Source organism: Sparus aurata, chromosome 10 (assembly GCF_900880675.1).
Source record: "Sparus aurata chromosome 10, fSpaAur1.1, whole genome shotgun sequence".
Lineage (NCBI taxonomy): Eukaryota > Metazoa > Chordata > Actinopteri > Spariformes > Sparidae > Sparus > Sparus aurata.
This window is the reverse complement of record NC_044196.1, coordinates 19,508,278-19,516,965: the sequence shown is the minus strand read 5'-3', so window position 1 is coordinate 19,516,965 and position 8,688 is coordinate 19,508,278. Positions and strand designations below refer to the sequence as shown.

At 41.5% G+C, this 8,688-nt stretch overlaps 1 long non-coding RNA gene across 1 annotated transcript in view; it reads left to right on the top strand.

Annotated features, from left to right (window-relative positions):
• Positions 1-524: 524 nt before the first annotated feature.
• LOC115590143 (uncharacterized) overlaps positions 525-8,688 on the top strand; it is a 54,711-nt gene continuing 46,547 nt past the window's right edge. The window contains exons 1-2 of the long non-coding RNA XR_003985699.1: positions 525-651; positions 1,355-1,558. This is a non-coding gene — a long non-coding RNA (uncharacterized LOC115590143). The remainder of the gene's footprint in view (positions 652-1,354; positions 1,559-8,688) is intronic.

Sequence of the window (8,688 nt, the reverse complement as noted above, 5' to 3'; positions counted from 1 at the left end):
GTCAGCGTGCAGGTCGCTAGCCCTTGTCAAACCTATCATTTAATACCTGTGCAGGAACTGGGTGTCTAATTATGGTCTTCATTTTCTCCTCCTTGCAACCAAGGTTAACCGAGCCTTAAACCAAAGACATTCGAAACTAACAGTAAACATTAAACATAATGCCAGATATAATGTGACCCAAATTTACGACACCAGGTAAAAAGACATAACATTAAAAGTCATTTTATTGGCTTACACCATTGATTTAGGTTATTTTCATTTGTGGACTGCACCTTTAGTCAGTGCGGCAGGAACCAGCCAATCAGTGCCACACACTGATGAGAGGGGGAAATAGAGTAAACAGTAGCTTTGTTAGAGACGCAACAAGTGGATACGACTGAGAGGGAAACGGGGTTCTCCCCAGACGGTGGAACAACGGCGCTGCGCCGCTATACGGCTAGGTCAGCGCCGCTATACTTAACAATGTTAGCTGCTTTATAGCGGGTGTTTGTGGGCTGCCGCGGTTGACGGTGACGAGCGTCCGTCCGTCCCCCGGTTGACCGTGACGAGCCCACGGCTGACGGCGATGATTGATCGAGCGTCCCCCCCCCGACTGACAGTGCGCTAACTTACAGCATATTTTTTGCTGGATACTGCATGGAGGAGGACTTGGTGAGTGGACAAGTTTTTTTTTCAGTGTCAATAAGCATGCTATCTCTAGTTGTTTTAAGCCGAACGTACCGCATTGTGAAGCTACGTGCAGCACGCCTGGTCAAGTTTGCTAATGACGCGAGGCGAGGTGAACGTCGCCGCCATTTTGGCTCACGGTAAATAAACAATTGACCTGTATGTCAGTGCTAGTTAGCATCTAGCATCGGTAAAGGTGTATTTACAAACCAGCCATTTCAATCTAGATACTTACCATAAAACGACATTTATGTGCTCATATTTGCAGCCCTATGCAGTATTTCATAAGATTTGGAAAGTAAATTACAACTTCTGACATAAACTCAATCTGCAACACAGAGTCGCTATAACAAGCTCAAGCGGTCAAAACGGAACCCAAAATTCCCAATTAGTAATATACAGCCACCACTAGTGGAGTCATTGCCTGCCAGGAGAGGGCAGCACATACATCTTAATGATTTCTGTGATTAATTCTTAGCACTAGGTTGATGATTAGGTAGAGCTTTATGTAGCAGGATTTTTCTTTTTGACAGATATGTATGTAGAACAGCAAGATGCAACAGAAATAAAATTTAGAGTGACTGACATGTGATGTGCATTGCTACTGGAAAATGACTCATGATATATTGTCTTCTGAAGTGAATGATTGAACTGGTTAGAACTGAAATGACTTTCTTTATTATTACAGAGAGATTTAAGAACCGGAATCGACATGAAAGATCCGGTATCGGTTCAAATGTGAATGGTACCCAACCTTGTCATACACAGTCTGCACTGGAAATTAAAGATGGCGAGCTGACCTTTCGGGAAATCGAGTTGTACAGGCGTCTGCTTCACCGAGACTACCCTACACCCCCTGGATAAAGACAGTGATTCATACACATGAGTCGCGGTAGGACTAAACCTTTTTTTATTTTGAGGCAACGTGCATAAGAGTTCATTTGAACGTGTAAGGACTTGGAAAAAAAATACTGATTACACAGGTTGATAAAGTTCATTGATCATGTGTTGATCGGAGGAATTTGAGTTTGTATCTTGATCCTGTGCGGAAAGGGTTGTGTGACTGTAAACTCTAAAAATGGCCTAAAAGGATAAAGTGAGAACTTTGAACCAATTTAACTGAAAAGAAACGAGCTGCAGTCTGGAGTTTTGAGAAAAAAGTGGACTTAGGCAGAAAATTTGAATGAGCACAGCTCCCAGGTCCCTCCTCCTTCCTCCTTCCTCCTCGCTGCGGCGCTGCAGCCCTCAATTCACATTTTTGCCACGCTGCCTTCTGAAGCATGAGTAACATTATTTCTCGAAACCAATTCAACCACTTCAGAGCGTACAGGACACAAACTAACATTATAACTGCCCAGTCACTTTTGCTTACCAGTAGCTATAAAGATAAAGCTAAACACCGGAGTTAGCATACAAGCTAACAAGCTAAATTAACCAACATTGTACGCATTGTACGGCACTATTGCGAGTATTACTGTAACCGCTGCCACCATAGCCTTGTGGTTAAAACACAGAGTGAAACATCTATCAAGCAGGGGTCCTTACCTGTCCAGCAGAAAAGCTGCCAACTCTGCGTTGCTCTTGAGTTCTTAGAAATCCCGCAGTTCCCTCCACCTCTGAAATGACACACTGATATTCATCCCAGTTTTCTCCTTTGCACGGTCCAGTTCTTCCTTTTCACACTGCTTTTCTTCGTCAGTGTTCTTATTTCTTTTCTTTGATGTGGGCAATGGTGGGCCATTTTTCAGCTCTGTTGTTGTTGTCTGTTCTCCGCCATTGTTTACAGTTTGAGCTTGAACAAATCTGACCAGAGGCCTGTACTGTGCTCATGATGCAGCTCAACAAAGCCCCAAGTCCCCAATCAGAGTTAAACTGTACTGCGACGGTGGTTATCAACTTAATTTGTCAAGTCCGGTTCTCTGCTTTGTGCTCTGCGCTCATTCACATAAAAGGGGGCGTTTGACGTCATATTATTCTACTTCCGTGCGAAAATGGATCGATTCCGGGCCACATATTTTACTCAAGATGAGCAGTATTATGGAAGGCTATGAAGAAGTCAAAGAAACCATCACGGCAAAAAGTCACATTGTCGCCGCCAATATAGCAAGGGAGGGCTGCTGGCAGAAAAGCGCTGACCGTGTAAATGCGTAAGTTAACAATGATTAATATTATGATCAATATTATATTAAGCCCTTGGTGTTTTAATTTCTGAAAGCTCAACATTGTGCAACTTTTACATATTAACCCTCATCCATTTAAACAATAAATAAACTGAAGCAATAACTATCATTTTTCATTTTTGAATGATGTCTATATTGTTTTCACATTTTACTGATCTCAGAATGCGCGTGTGTGTTTTATTGAAAGCGAGGCTGAGTGTGCGTCGGCTATAAATGTTCAGTGTTTTTTGTATTACTGTGTCGGGATTAACAAACAAATGAGGCTACTGTCCCTGTACAATGACAATAAAGACCTTTTTGACAGTGAAAATTGCTCAAGCCTGTAAGATTTGTGTTTGGGCGTACACTGCCCTACAACGGGTGAAACATTGATCAGTTCATCAGTTTATTCATGGACACATCAAAGAAATAATTAACTTTACTCATTATCTGTGACCATTAAATACTAGGTTGGCCTAATTAATATTTCATATTGCATTTTATTAAGATGTGGGAGCAGCAGTCGGACATGGCAGCAAGTTAGAGCCAAATACAAAAAACAACATTCAAAGTGGTATGTAGCCAGTGTGTGTTCTTGCTCAGATTTTCTGCATCACCAACTGAATGTAAGTAGGTTCCTGTGGCAAAAAAATGAAGGGCTACACAAACAGTTTGCCCGACAGTGAGTGCACAGCTTCTTCGAGTGGCATTCCTGACACTCGGCTCAATAAGTGAGCAAATGTACCGTATTCCCTCGGCTGAAAATCTATATCGCTCATAGAGAATTTCATCAGGAAATGCCAGCGGATCAGCGCGATCTCGAAGAAGCCGCTCACGTCGCAGTGCAGCCCAAATTTTTACTTGCTTCCAGGTCCAGCGGGTTCTCAATGAATGGTGACGCCATCTCCGAATGAGTTACACAGTGAAGCAGCGGCGCTTTTATAGCCGATTTTAAGCTGAAACTCTAAACATAACCTGGTCGGGACCAGGTTATGAGCTAAGCATAAGTTACCATGGTGATCTAGCCGGGTTAAAAGAGAGCCACCTTTGTAGTACAGGGAAGCCTGGCTTTAGACTCAACATACCTCGCTAACCCACTAAACTGGCTTCGCAGTACACCCCTCAGGTAAGAGCAGACACTGCACCTGCGCGGGGGAGGGGCACTTCCCAGTACACGCTGTGTGAGGGAAGGGAGCTGCCAGCGGCATATTGCATGATTCACAGTTCTCAGACACTCCCCTTGGCTCTGATTGGTTGTGTTGATCCGGGAGCTGTGGATTCTTGCAAATCAAATTACGGCCACTGGATGGACCCACAGTAGATTTTTACACAGCTGACTTGTATCGAACTGTGACTTAGTAGACACCTAAGTAACAAGAAAGCATCAGATACAAAGTCAGTGGTGATGTAAGCCACTGTGGGTGGTAAGGCTCCTGTGGTGTTGGCCAGCCTGGACTTCTATTGACGTTGGAGTTTCAGGTTTTATATTTGGGGTAAAAAGGTGGATGGTAAGGTTTCCAATTGTTACACAGTTAAGATAGAAAATGAATTATCATTACTCTTTACTTTGGCTCTCCTTGCATCTCTTTGGCAGCTTTAAGTTAAGCAGATCTATAATGTAGGTTGCTCTGACAGATGGTCAGTCAGCAAATAATTCTTGACACTTTAGCGGCCACAGTTCTTTCACAAGGGGGCGGAAATGGGGCATGGAGGTCATGAGTGTGTGAGAGAGAAAGACAGAGAGAGAACTTGGAAAATCATTCAAACAAGATGGAGTCAAAAATGTTCACAAAAAAGTATTTTTTTTAATAATTTCAATTTTATTTTACAAGCTAGGTAGAAACTAGCTGATGGGTGAATATCTTAACAGGTAGAATACCAGATACTCGTTTTCAGAGTACCTGGCTCATCCTTATTGTTGATCATATGGATGATTAATCAGGCAATGTGAAGCTCCTAAAACTAAACATCAAAGCATTTCTGTGTCAAAATGCCCCACTGCATACAGCTGGTTTCCCTTTTTCTCCATTCCTGCTCTTCAAACATTCTGAGCCCGCCACTGGCATAACAAGTAGCATGAACGAATTGTTCAGCAAATGTTGACACCTCTATTTATTAAAAAAAGCATACTGAATTTGACATGTATAGAGATTTAAATAAGGTGTCATACACTTTACAAGTACACAAATATGCAGCCTGAAAAAGGTCTAAAAGTGCAACTTTTGTGTCACCAGACTGTTTATATGACATGGATATTTGTGGTTCTGGTTATTTGTATGGACCTGTATTATTATAAAAACATCTCAAAGGGGGATGATAAAATATTAATGCCACTGATATTTACATTCTCTTTCTATATTGGATATTCTATTGTTTACAAGTAAGGTGTATATGAAAACAGCATAGATATTAATCCACAGGGCTGTAATTTTATATGCTGCAAGCCCCAGCTCTCTATTATTACATGCTTGAACACACACCTTTAAAAAAATAATAATGATAATAAAAATACGCAGGCCTTGCCCTTTCTCTAAAGTTTTACCCAAAATCTATTAATTATTCCTGTCCGTGACATTCCCTTTTCTATTTTAATGTATCCAAAAAATATCTTCATAGTTTCTGGCAGGCTTCCTAAAATGCCCATTAATCTTAATTCCGGAGTTATCCCAGTCTCGCTTTCCTCTCAGAGTGATAGTTCGTATTTCCACTGGCGGGGAAAATAGCTTTTTAAGATTGCCATGATGTGGCAACAAATCACAATCTGACATCACTGAAAAGGGGTCAAAATCAATCAGCCGCCCAGTGGCCTTTGACATTCAATAAACGTCACTGGGTATTTATATGCGTCCCCGAATGCTTGCTAAAATAACAGGCCGCAGATGACAAAATATGATAACAATTAGACAGGCCGCAGCGTGGGGGGCCCTCACATCTGCATGGATCACTGGCTGCATCACAGCCATGGTGGGAAACAGAAAGAGCATGGGGAGGGAGGGAGAGAACGAAGAGGGGGTAAGACAGAGAGAGGAATCATCACGTTAATATGGTCATTTACCAGAAAGCATCGCTCAGCCCACACAAACCCAAATGCCACCATCTAAATCCAGCCTTAATTAGGCCTGCTCTGAATGGAGAGGACAGGAGGCTGAGGGGACTAACAATATCAGTTGTTTACAATAACATCAACCGCCTTGTAATGGCGAATGTGTGACAGGGTGATAAGGTCACACATGGGACTCCATTATAGCAAAGTAGATGCAGCTTTATCTGGTAAAATTGATCCCACCACCCTTTCAGCCTGTCTATATTACACATTTTCCGCAGACGGAAGCTTAAAGGTTTTCCAGCAAACCTTATTTAAAATCCAACATCAATACTTGCATCAGTTTCACGCTTCTTATTGGAAAAGGGCTTCCTATAAGTGTGGAAATATGACAGGAAATCTCATAAGCTAAGGTGGGAGAAGCATAAAAATATAACGGCCTGCACTGAGGTATGGCGCATTATTCATGATATGTCATGTTACAGTGAGTGGAGATTAAAAGAGCTGAACAACTAGTGTGCTGTATATGTGTTGGTAGCAGATAATGGCTAGTGTCCAGTATGTTTGACTGCATTCATATTCAGCCCTTCCACAGGTGCAGAAATAACAACCCCACTGCTCTTTTAATGGGCAGTCTCAGCACACTCTCCCCTCCCTTTGAGTGATTGTTTTAATTTAGAAATAACCAGACTTATCTATTTATTTTTGGTTTATTTATTTCACTAAAAGGGCTCCTATCGGTCGCTGCCAGGTCGCGCAATTCCAATTTCCAGAGTCGCTTCCCACCAAAAATGCAGAATGAGTCTAATAATGGCCTTTCACTCTATCAGCCTCTCCCCTCCCTCTCCTGACAGTCTTTCTTTACCTTTGGCTTCGGCAGTCAGTCAGTCATTGTATTCTTCAGAGCGAGGAGATAGGTCAAACAGACAGACATTTGGCATTTCATGTGAAGAAATGTGGTTGGAGTCCAAAGATTAAGTTGGCCATTCAGCTGTCTATATTTCGGTGGAGAAACATAGTCAGCTTTACAAATCCAGGGTATTAAGTTGGTGCTTATGAGACTTTCTGCCTATAACGTATACAAACTCTTGATTTCACAGGAAATTTGTTCTCATCAATATTTTTCATATTAAAACCATATCAAATTATTGCTTGTGAGAAGTTCTCGTAGGGAACGCACAGAGAACTAACCCTGCAGTTCCTCTCCTTTTACGAATTGCATAAGCATGTTTTAGTTAATTGTTTTCTTGGTGAAAACGACCATTTGAGTCAGCCTCAACAGCATTATTATCAGACAGCAGTTGGCTGTTTTTTGCAAATATTAAAAACACTGATAAGCATACTGTACAACTAACTGTGGAGGATTTAGCAGCTAAAGCCAGAAATTTTGCTCAGGAGTGGGGGTAGACAACATAGCTAAAAGAAAAGTGAGAGTAGGAGTTAGTTAAAAGAGAACTAGCTTGCGAACAGAAGCTTTTTAGCAGCTAAGTCTGTACAGTATAGGTCATATTTCTAGGTCTGTTGCTGGAAACAAATCAGCTAAAGTGAGAACTTATATTTGACTTATATTAATCAGGTGGCAACTCTAAATGTAGATAATGCTGCTGTGTATCTGTTTATTGTGTAAGTCTTTGCAGAGTTCACATTGTAAAAGGCAATTATATGTCAGTTTTGTGGCCTTGGTAACAAAATTCAGGCCATTCAAATGTACAAGACAGACAGCAACTGAGATGCGCATGTATGTGGCAGAGCATCTTGCTTTTCATTTCACCGTCTGTGTAAACAGGTCGGAACAGCCAATTACAGTCTTGCCTATTAATTCAGCAGCATGCGCATGATTGTTTCACGTTGTGGTCTGTTTGTAATGGACAGTGAAACTCTCACACAGTCCTCTTAATCCCTACAACACAGGCATGCCAACAGAAAGCATGCCATTAGAAATCAGAACTGTCCCAAAACCTTTTACTTAAAACCTTGACTCCAAGTCAACAATATTTTTTATTTTGAACACATGTATACGTGTGTAGTCAGATGTAGTCCTACCTATGACATTTAAATCCATTTCATAGCACATGCTTCCATCCAACATCCAGCAGTATTGCATGCTGTATACTGTGTGTGGAAAGTTGTATTTCTTTAGATTTTTTTTCCTGCCCTGCAATTATTACCACCCAGCCAGCTAAATAGTCTTGGGGACCTTACAGAATGTAATTTCCAAGAGACGCCCCAAGAGTCTGGCTAGGTTGTGGGAATTGGTAAACACACAAAACGAACTGAGTCCCCAAGGCCCTGCAGTGCCTAAGAGAAAGGGTAAGTAAGTGTGGATAACACTGCTATCAAACAATGAGACAGCACAGCCGGCCAACCAGAAAGGGACTTAAAGTCATTACAGCTCTGGGCCCACATTTTGGGTTATACTTGTCTACTTATCACCTAGAAAATTTCACGTTTGCTGTTAACTGAGATCTTGCAGTATATTAGGTGCATGGCTTTGAAAAGGGTAGAGCTTGTATTAGATTGTGATGTTGTTTAGTGAGGCGGTAGAGTGAAATGAAAAACAAGGTTTAGATTTAATTTCAGAACACACAGTGCATTTCCAGTAATGCTGCGATTCTTTATTCAATCTACGTCCATTTATCTCTTTGATAACAGATGCAGATGAAGGGGAGAAGATTAAAGGGCATTACAGAAATAAATCTTAAAACAAGGGCTGTTTAAGCCATGAGCCAACTATGCAAGAAGAGTCTGTGAGTCAATATTAGAAAGGTGATCTTATGTGCGTGTATGTGTATGTTTCCGCTTCCCAATCGATTTTCAATT